Source organism: Mercenaria mercenaria, chromosome 1 (assembly GCF_021730395.1).
Source record: "Mercenaria mercenaria strain notata chromosome 1, MADL_Memer_1, whole genome shotgun sequence".
NCBI classification, from domain to species: Eukaryota; Metazoa; Mollusca; class Bivalvia; order Venerida; family Veneridae; genus Mercenaria; species Mercenaria mercenaria.
In genome coordinates this window covers 80686706-80697920 of record NC_069361.1, presented here as the reverse complement: position 1 = coordinate 80697920, position 11215 = coordinate 80686706, and positions in this window count along the sequence as shown.

The following is an 11215-nucleotide window of genomic DNA, read 5'->3' as shown; positions in this document are numbered from 1 at the left end:
ATAATGTGTCAGTTTAATAATTAGGCAAAATACAAAATTTCGCGGTTCCGGGTTGTAGGTGTTTGATCATTAAAATCATTATCTTTCAAGGATGCTCAAATAAATTGCAATTAAAACAGATCGTTTGTTATTTCTTTATTTCCAGCAAATTATTACTGATCAATACAGCAGCTCGTACATTGTTAAACAAACACGCTAATTAGCCGCGATTTTCTTGTTTGATGTGCCCATAATTACGAGATGTTTGTTCGCACGTGTGTTAAAGTGTACTAAGGTGTTGACAGCTTGAGAAAGTTCTCAAATACTTTAGAAAGAATTTGTCTATCAGTTATTGTCACTGTTGTCTGTAACCGATTATGCAGCAATTGCGATTTTCACGAGAAATCGTTTTTACGCATGCCGCTAATGGCCGATTTCGACTTTGTAAACAACGTTTTGGACTGATTTTTCGGTGCATGATATATTCCAATGTAAGCATTTTCCCCAAGATTTTGAAACAAGATCAGGGGTGTGTAATATACATGCTAGCGTGATATATTCAAGTTTTTACAGTACTTTTTGCGCTATGAGCATCACAAACAAAAAATCCACTATTTTGGCTATTTCAAGGGCCATAACTCTGTAATTTATTATTAACGCTAAGATTCTCAAGAAGAATGCCAAGTGTGCAAGGTCACATTATGATAAAGACTCAAGCAAGGTTTCATGAATTTACATTAAATACTTTTTGAGCTAGGCACATAATCAGGTGAAAATGTGCATTTTCTGACTATTTCTGGAGCCGTAACTTTAAAAATAGGGGGAGGAGCCAGCAAAAAAAAAAAGAGGTGTGCAAGTTCGTATCATGATGAAGACTCATGTAAGTTTTAGGCGCGTCACCAGGTGAAAATGTGCATTTTTTACTATTTCAGGGGCCATAACTCTGGAAATAGAGAGCGGACCCAGATGAAAAATAGAAGGTGCGCAAGATCATATCATGATAAAGACTCATGCAAGGTTTCATCTATCTATATCAAATTCTTTTTGAGCTAGGCGCGTCACAAGGTGAAAATGTGCATTTTTGACTATTTCAGGGGCCATAACTCTGGATATAGGGGGCGGACCCAGATGAACTAAACAAAAAGGAACTAAATATACTAAGTAACTTTCAACTGTGTTTAAATAATTTCTTGTCTTCGCTTAAGTCTATTATGTTAATGTAAATAACAAATCCACTAAAAAATATATGTGAATCTGTTTAGTATGATTAAAAGTTGTAAATCAAAGTATTCTTCAGTCTTTCCTAATCACTGTACAAACCAAAAACCCTTTAATTACAAATACAATTTCAAGCTAGAAAATGTGTCACAGACACGGATCCCGCAACATGAGAAAGGTCACAGGCATGGTACTGCTCACAAACTAAAAGGACCATTGGCCCTATTTATTTACAAAAAACAAGGCAGTCTGAAAGACAGCTAAATCCCCCACCACTGTTATGGATAGTGATACGGTAAACCTTTGAACTTCAGCTGTGACCTTGACCTTGAACTGACATGGCTGACTCATGAAATATGCAAATCGTCATGATGCGGTGATTATTTGACCCAAGTTTCATGAAAATCCTTCAATGGGTTTCGGAGATACAGAGTGGACACAAAATGGAAGGTTCAAACCTTAGACCCTAAGTTGTGACCTTGACCTTGAGCCTGCATGGCTGACTCACGAGTTCTGCCCATCGTCTTGATGAGGTGATCACCTGACCCAGGTTTCATATGAATCCTTCAAGGGGATAAGGAGATACAGAGCGGACACAAAATGGAAGGCTCAAACCTTTGATCCCAAGTTGTGAACTTGACCTTGAGTCAACATGGCTGACTCATAAATTCCTCACATTGTCTTGGTGAGGTGATCATTTGAACCAAGTTTCATGAAAATCCTTCAAGGGCTTTAGGAGATATAGAGTGGACACTAAATGGAAGGCTCAAACCTTTGACCCAAAGTTGTGACCTTGACCCTTGATCGGGCATGGCTGACTCATGAGTTCTGCACATCGTCTTGATGAGGTGATCATTTGACCAAAGTTTCATGAAATTCCTTCAAGGGGTTTAGGAGATATAGAGTGGACACAAAATGAAAGGCTAAAACCTTTGACCTGGAGTTGTGACCTTGAGCCAACATGGCTGACTCATGAGTTCTGCACATTATCTTAATGAGGTGATCATTTGACCAAAGTTTAATGAAAATCCTTCAAGGGGTTTAAGAGATATAGAGCGGACACGAAAGTGTTACGGACAGACGGAAGGACTGAGACCATTCCTATAACCACCCATCACTCGTGGCGGGGGGACTAAAAATATTGTAAGATAATCTGTATATGTTACTTTTTTATGTAACATTCAGGTTTTATCGCTGCTAATACTAGTGTGAGATTATAATATTATATATGCATAAAAATGTTGCAGTAAACATTTTTCTTCAGCTGTGAATCAGATTTAAACATTTCAAGTACATAAGAAACAAGAGCTGTCCTCGACTATTCAACAGCCTTGTCAATTGAATGAATACAAAAGTCGAAAAAGGGGCATAATTTTGTAAGAGGGCCATGAAGGCCCTGTATCGCTCACCTGACCTATTGACCTAATGATCATCAAGATTAACATTCTGACCAAGTTTCATTAAGATATGGTCATAAATGCGGCCTCTAAAGAGTTAAACTAGCTTTTCCTTTGATTTGACCCCACATGACCCAGATTCGAACTTGGCCTAAAGATCATCAAGATTAACATTCTAAGTTTCATGACGATAAAGTCATAAATGTGGCCTCTAGAGTGTTAACAAGCTTTTCCTTTGATCTGATCCGGTGACCTAGTTTTTGACCCCACATGACCCAGATTCGAACTTGACCTAAAGATCATCAAGATTAACATTCTGAACAAGTTTCATGAAGATGCAGTCATAAATGTGGCCTCTAGAGTGTTAAGCTTTTCCTTTGATTTGACCTAGTTTTTTATCCCACCTGACCCAGATTTGAACGTGATCTATAGATCATCAAGATTAACATTCTGACCAAGTTTCAGTTAGATATGGTCATAAATGTGGCCTCTACAATGTTATCTAGCTTTTCCTTTGATTTGACCTGGTGACCTAGTTTTTGATCCTACATGAACCAGATTCAAGCTGGACCTTGAGATCATCAAGGTCAACATTCTGATCCTGTTTCATGAAGATACAGTCATAAATGTGGCCTCTACAGTGTTAACAAGCTTTTCCTTTGATTTGACCTGGTGACCTAGTTTTTGACCCCTGATGACCCAATATCAAACTCGTCCAAGATTTTATTGAGGGTAACATTCTGACCAAGTTTCATTAAGAATAAGATTGGGCCAAAATTGTGACCTCTAAGAGTGTTAACAAGCTTTTCCTTTGATTTGACCTGGTGACCTAGTTTTTGAACCCAAATGACCCAATATCGAACTCATCCAAGATTTTATAGATTAACATTCTGACCAAGTTTCATTAAGATTAGGCCAAAATTGTGACCTCTAGAGTGTTAACAGTCAAACTGTTGATGACGACGGACGACCGACGGACACAGGGTGATCACAAAGCTCACCTTTGAGCATTTCGTGCTCAGGTGAGCTAAAAATGGGAAACAGGGTTAGATTTAGCTATATAGATAATTTTTGACTTTTCTGGGACCTGTTGACCACTTCAGGAGTATTGACTGGAGAGGTTTTAACTGGTTAAAACCGGGGGGGCGGTTTAACCGCCCAACATGGACAGACAACAGCAACGTTCTCTCCAGATAAATATGTGGGTGCACTAAAAAGCCCTGCGATCATAATCCAATAGACTGTTCAACTTGGCAAGTCTGGTCAAAGGGAAATAACTAACAGGGCCTTTGATTGGTTGAAAAAGTATATGGTATTCCGAGACAAATATTTAAGATGTAAAGTGGTCTCTCATTGGTGAAATATTTGTTGGATATGTTTGAAAACTGTTTTATTTCTTAAATTGAAGTTCTAAGCCATGATTAATGGAGGAAAAAATAATTGAAGGTGTATTTTGTTTGAAAATTTTGCTTTAGTGATTTGGTATTTTCATGAAATGTAAACAAAAATTAACTGCCGGACTGGGGGTTACTGACTTGCGTGTGAAAAAAGTGCACAAAAATGATGGTCAACATGTATATTTCTGGCTGTTTTCTTTTAGGTCTTGAATAGTTCTTTCACCCTGGGTAGGTGGCATCAAAAGTTTAAATGTTAGGAAAGGGCTATAACCCAAAACATTACAATGTAAGTCTATGGGAAAACAGTTCCCTTCGACCCTATTGTTACGGAATGAGAATGCGGGTCAGGACGGCCCAAATCCAAAACGGTCCAGACCAAGACGGCCCAATCCAGGACGGCCCAGATATATTAAATATACCGTAATATACCGTTATGACAAATTAAAGATGCTACTTTGTAAGATCATAGTTGATTTAGAATAAAATTATATTAAGGGACAATTATTTTTTCTGATTGATTGCAATTCAGTATAATTATGTTCGCAGTTTGATTGATCTCTTCTCTTAAAGTACACCGACTGTTTATTGATGTGCGTAATTAATCCTATTATAATCATCTGCATAATGCTTCTATCACTATAAATGAATTAATTACTTTTAAGTAATTACTTATATCGTGATACATTCTTAAATTTATTTGACGGTCAAAACCATTTAAATAAGTTATGTCAATTAACATAATTATCTATCTTTTACGGGCATTTAATTGATTAAAAAATTATTTTACTTATCAAAGTTTTTACCGCGATATCTTTAATGTATTAATTTAGATTAGTTTGAGTAGTACAAGCGTGAAAATAAAGCTGTAAATTAGGTATAAAAGCATAGTATTTTTTTCAGAAGCATGGAAACTGGTCAGTCATGGTATGGGCCGTCTTGGTTTTGGGCCGTTTTGGTTACGAACCGTCATGGATTTGGGCCGTTTTGACCCGTCACCATTGTTACGTAGAAGTCGCGAAATTGTGTTACTTTTGACTGAATGTGTTGCCAATTTCGAATGAACAGGTAATGACTTTAATTCAAATAAAAGCCTTTGAAAACATTGCATATGATCTGATAAGTTGTTGAAGTTTCTTACCAATATCTTGAGCCTGGACCGTACTTTTTCGGATGAGCGTTCCAAATGTTAGCGAAACCCATCGTGAAATTTCGGAAAAGGAAGTGCGTGCTACCTGAAACCGTAATATCCGGAAAAATACCCACAATGCAGATAATCACGCTGAGCAGTCAAAAAAGATAAAGACAGCATTCATATGTAAATTTCAACCGATGTCGTTATTGACGAAATAGTAGACTCTTCCGCGCGCTTATACTAGAGTCAGTGTACCCGGTTTCGCACACCATGCTATTTATAGAATTCAGTGATAATAATGCATTTACCCAAAAGAAAAATTTCAATTAACTTTTAAGTATTTATTCTATTCAATTTAAACATGTATTTTCCAATAAAACATCTGAAAGTGAAATTAAAAAGCAGTTATGAAAGTGAAATATAGGGACCAAACCCTGTTTTTACTGCTTAAAGCAGAAAAGGCTAAAACAGCTGAATACATGAAACAAAAATAAACAATAGAAGCTGCTGAATCACAAAAGACCCCAACAAGTCTTGTCATTCGATTAAGTTCTCTGTTTTAATAAAAACGTAAAGCAAACAATCAAGTTGAAGTCATTTTGCAGGTTGGGAGAACTTCAATATCTGTTGAAATATTTTTCATTTCGGTAAAGTAATAGGTAAATACCTACATGTATGAAGGAAAAGTGATTTTTCAATTTATTTTACACCTTGTTGTTGTTTGCTTAGTCATTATTTTCATAAAATTTAATATTTTTCAGCTGACCTACTGGCCTCCATTAGTATTGTTATTGTTTTCGTCTGCACTTACCAGAACGAGGCTCAAGCGGGGATGGACCCCTTGTGTCAATTTATGTAGGGAATAACTCAATTTTGTGAAATAATAACAAAGAATTGTTGAATTTTCTGCTTTATTTTCACAAAGCACATGCATTTGCTGGGTGTGCGAAACCGCGTACAGTGCGAAACCGGGTACACTGACTCTACATAATATGAATTAAGGCACCGCCTAGCATTGGAGATTTATCTTTTATATATCCGCTTAGAAAGAAATATTCAACGCTCATGAAAGTGAAACTTTGCTCTAAACTGTAGTTTACATTTAGTGTCATCATACCTCTTACAGAGAATATCATACTTTGCAAAATTTACGGAAGCCATGCCGGTGACGTCATTCAGCGTTCTCGCACTAGCTTTTAGAATTTTGTTTTGTTTGTTTGCACTCCACGCAGAAACTTGACGGTCTTTACACTTCTTTACTGTTTTAAAAGTGTTTTTCAGTTGCATGTACAGTTTTCATTACGAAAAAGAAGTAAAATAATCATGTTAGCGCGGTTTACGAGTTTCTATGACTGATTCGGGGTGCTCGGATGTTCATAAAGACAACCAGTCAGCGGATTTTACATAAACCGGAACCGGAAAACATCGAAAAAATTGCCTCAGTATATGCAAACAGCAAAGACGAATATCTATATACGGACGTTACCGTCTCGGGGATTTTCATCCCCTATTAACGACTGACCGACAGATCAGTGAAACAGACTCACGAAATAGCTAAAAATAAACATGGTCAGTGATGTTAGAAATCAACTTTCTGATGCTCTAAAGGCATAACTACGGAAGAGCATTAGTGCTAGGTGTACTCTCACTTAATAATAAAATTCAAAAAAAAAAAAAAAAAAAATACGACCTACCTACCTATTTTTTTGAGCATGTTACCGGAAACAAAAAAGAAAAAAATGCAGGCGTAAATATAATCCTTTCCTTAATACTGCATGAATGTAATACGAACAACTCTTATGAAAATAATATAGAACTGGGTTCTTAGACAAAAGTCAGTATTTCTCAGCAATTCTGATTGATTCTCAAATGCTTTTGAATGCTTAACTCATGATCTATTGCTTTTGAAACTGAAATAATATGGTGCGTCGAGATCTTAAGACTTAATTAAATTTATTTAGCCGATAGAAAGCAGTGTGTGAAACTTGGTAATAAAATTAAATAATCACTGGCAGGATGTTTTTGACTTCTTCATGCAGGTGTTCCACAGTGCTCCATACTTGGACTTTTTTTTGTTAATGATATCTTTCACACCATTGACCGAGGCCAATTATACAATTATGCTGATGACAACACCATTTTTTTATTCAAGGCCCAATCTGACTAAAGTACTTGATCTTCTAAACGAAGATCTGAGAACGACCCATTCACATTCGTCTTCTGTATATTTTGGATTTCCAATATTGCTATTTTTATTTTCGCAAATCTATTTTTGTTTGAACCAACCAGACAACTTGTTCGAATGTCAAAGAGTAAGAAAAATTTGCAGTTAATCCAGGGCTCGAACCCGGGACCTCTCATTTACAAAGCAAGTGCCCTACCGACTGAGCTAACCGGCTATCTGACATCTCTCAACATAAAAATTGTTGATATCAAAACCCACGGCTTTTAAAGCTTGCAGGATATTGTAAGGTAGCTTTTGATTGGCTAGCGGAAGGGTTGTCAGAACGAGGCCATGAATAGCTCGTTGTCAGATCCTATGCGTAGCGTAATAGGAGATGTACTTTAGTCAGATTGTTCAAGACCCTATTTGACAATTTAGTTAAAACATGAGAAAATCACATATTAATACTTATAGACTGGTTCTCCAGAAATCAAATGAATACAACCCAGACAAGTTTAAGGTGGTAGAAGATCTCGGCAAGGAAACACATCAGCAGAAATTTAAAACTAAATTTCATAAGACAGAATTAACATGGTTTAAAATCTAGATTTTTGGTTAAATTTTAATCACATTGTACCTAGAATATGTATGAAAGTTTCCAGACCACAACAATAAGTAGACACTTTAATAGATTAGGTAGAGTAAGTATATACTATTTTTTGTCATGTCAAACTTCAGGAACTTCCCTTTTATCTGGCAATTCTCCTCTCTATTGAATGTAACACCAGAAAAACACATAACATTCAAGAGAAAATTTAAAGCATTAAGATTCGTTTATGAAGTCTATACTAGCAGTTATGGACAGTTAACGAACAGAATAAATAATACATAAATAAACAATCCTCCAAATACTTTTGTTTGTTGGGTTTAATGTCGCACCGACATATCTATAGGTTATATGGCGACTTTCTTCCATATATAATGTAAAATGTAAATGTGGGGCGACACGTCACGCTGTTTGATATGACCAAATACATGTAGTTAATTTTATTACGCTTGTTCAAATGCCTCGAATATTCCTTCAGTTTGTAATGTCCGGTTATTAAATACTTTTTACATAAGGCTGATGTTAGAATAATCATAATAATAATGCAAGGGTTTGAATGACGGCAAAGGGGTCTCCTTTTTCTTTCGGTGTAGCTAAACCAATATGGGCGTTAGTTTTCCCACGGTTTGTAAACTAGTTATATTCCGATTTGAATGCAAGGCATTTTTAATCTACCGAACAACGTTTGTAACCGGAGTGTTCTTTGATCAAACAAGCTTTTAAAAGCTAAATAAACAGATAGGTTTGTATATAAAAAAAACTGGCATGTGATGTTTGATTTTTCCCCCGAAGCAAAACCAACAACAGTTTACCGAAAAACGATTTTTTTTGTTTGTTTATAAAACTTTGTTTAAATTAATTCAGTTACTTTATTGTCATCCCTGTAAATATATAAAACAGTAATTGTAAACCAGATAATTACGTTCATTTGATACGGAACATTTCATTCTTAAAATAGCTAAATACGCCAATTTTCGAAGTTAATTTATTGAAAATACAGTGAACTATTTTTCTACGATTTTTTTTCTACCGCTTTACACCACAAATGCCAGAAGCGCAGGAATTGTTTAAGAAAATTATACAGAGGGCGAATGTGTTCTTGAACATGTATATGCATGACAAAAAATCCTGATTTGCACTTCAGATTGCGACGACCATCTTGTTAAAAGATATTTCTGGTCTTAATCCTCTAATTAGTATAATCTTAGAGAAGCTGGACTAAACTATAAGGCGCCTGCTCCAGAATCGGGAAGCCGAAAAATTGATTCGTCGTAGACTGATAGACTGATCTTATTACCATATAGACCGGTTGTTGAGCCGCCAACCGATAAAAGAAATGCTATCATTGCCTACCTAACTGGTGCGTGGCATTAAACAATATCGATCAGAAAGTAATGCAGTTCATTGAGTTCAATTTCTGCAGGCGCCTCATACACCAATCGCAACTTGTCATTTTAATAGGATGACAAAACACTATATAACTGAAAAACACTTTTTTCGATGGGAGTATTATATTGTAAATCTGGCTAGCTCAGGACATTTCTGATTCGTTATTGTTGTGTTGAGCGACCTGTGGAGTTTCCACTTTTTCTATTCCATATCTTGCACTATCCTCCTATTTATTTAACATCACTAACAGTTAGTCTTCTGAAGGAGTCGCCCATATGTGATACCGGTGGCAACTATAAAATAAGCTTAAATACAAACAAACTTAAATTAATTTCCAACAGAAAGTACTTCTATTGAATGGTATCCAAACTTGTTTGCGAAAAAACAAAAGATCAGAAGCTTCTTTTTTTTGAAAAAAAATAATTATATAGCCTCATGTGTACTCTAAATATAGAAAACTCAAATAGTTTCAAGAAGAGCTATTGAAACATTTAATGATTCAAACCTAACCCAAATGGTCAACTTACCAACTAGAGGAAATAATATTTTAGACTTATTCCTTACTACAAATCCAACTCTAGTAAATCAGGTCAACATCATACCGGGCATCAGTGATCATAATATAGTAGAAACAAAAGTCAATACATCCGCAAGGATATGTTACCAGAAGCCTCGAAAAAATTCTCTTGTATAAAAAAGCAAATTGGCAGGAAATAAAACAGTCATTAATTGACTACCACCAGGTTATGACCAATGAAGGTAAATACTCCGCACTAAAAACAGAAGAGTTATGGGAAAATTTCTCAAATACCCTAAACAACCTTTCAGAAAAATGGATTCCATCCAAACAGTCAACTATGAGAGATCACCTTCCATGGGTCAATCAGGATATTAAGAAATTAATCAGAAGGAGGAACAGAGCTTTTAAGAAGGTTAAGAAAACTAGCTCTTCTTCTGATCGGAAGAAATTTCTAGACTTAAAGCATCTAGTGCGGAAAAAGGTCAAAGAGGCCTATAGCCAGTATCTTTAGCACATCCTAAACTTGAATAAAACTGATGCCTCACTCCCAAATAAACCAAATACTAAGAAACTGTACTCACTCATTAAACACTCGAGACAGGAATCTTCCTCTATCCCTCCCCTTAAGTATAAAAATAAACTCCATCTGGATGATCAAGCTAAGGCAACAGTACTGAACAAATAGTTTCAGTCTGTTTTTAGCCCCAAATCACCACTAAACCTCACCTCGGCGGCAAAATGAAACTAACTCCAGATGGTAATTCAGTCCCTACTATGCCAGATATTAGGATAGGCACAAATGGTATTGAGAAACTTCTCAGCAACCTGAACCCCCATAAGGCCAGTGGTCCTGACAAAATCAAGCCTATAATACTTAAACACTCCCTGTAGAACAATCCCCCATCCTTGATGTCTTATTCCAGAAATCCCTGGAGGAAGGATCACTTCCATCCCAGTGGAAATCCGCATATGTTGCCCCCATTTTTAGCTCACCTGAACAATGTAAAAAACTAGGTCACTAGGTAAAATCAAGGAAAAACCTTGTGTATGCGATAGAGGCTGTATTTTTTAATTGATCTTCATGAAATTTGGTCAGTATGATTACTTTGATAAAATCTAGGCCAAGTTTGAAAATGGGTCATCTGGGGTCAAAAACTAGATCACTAGGTCAGATCAAAGAAAAACTTTGTGTATGCGATAGAGGCTGTATTTTCCAATTGATCTTCATGAAATTTTGTCAGAATAATTACCGTGATGAAATCTAGGATGAGTTTAAAAATGGGTTATCTGAGATTAAAAACTAGGTCACTAGGTCAAATAAAAGAAAAACCTTGTGTATGCAATAGAAGCTGTATTTTTCAATTGATCTTCATGAAATTTAATCAAAATGATTGCCTTGATGAAATCTAGGC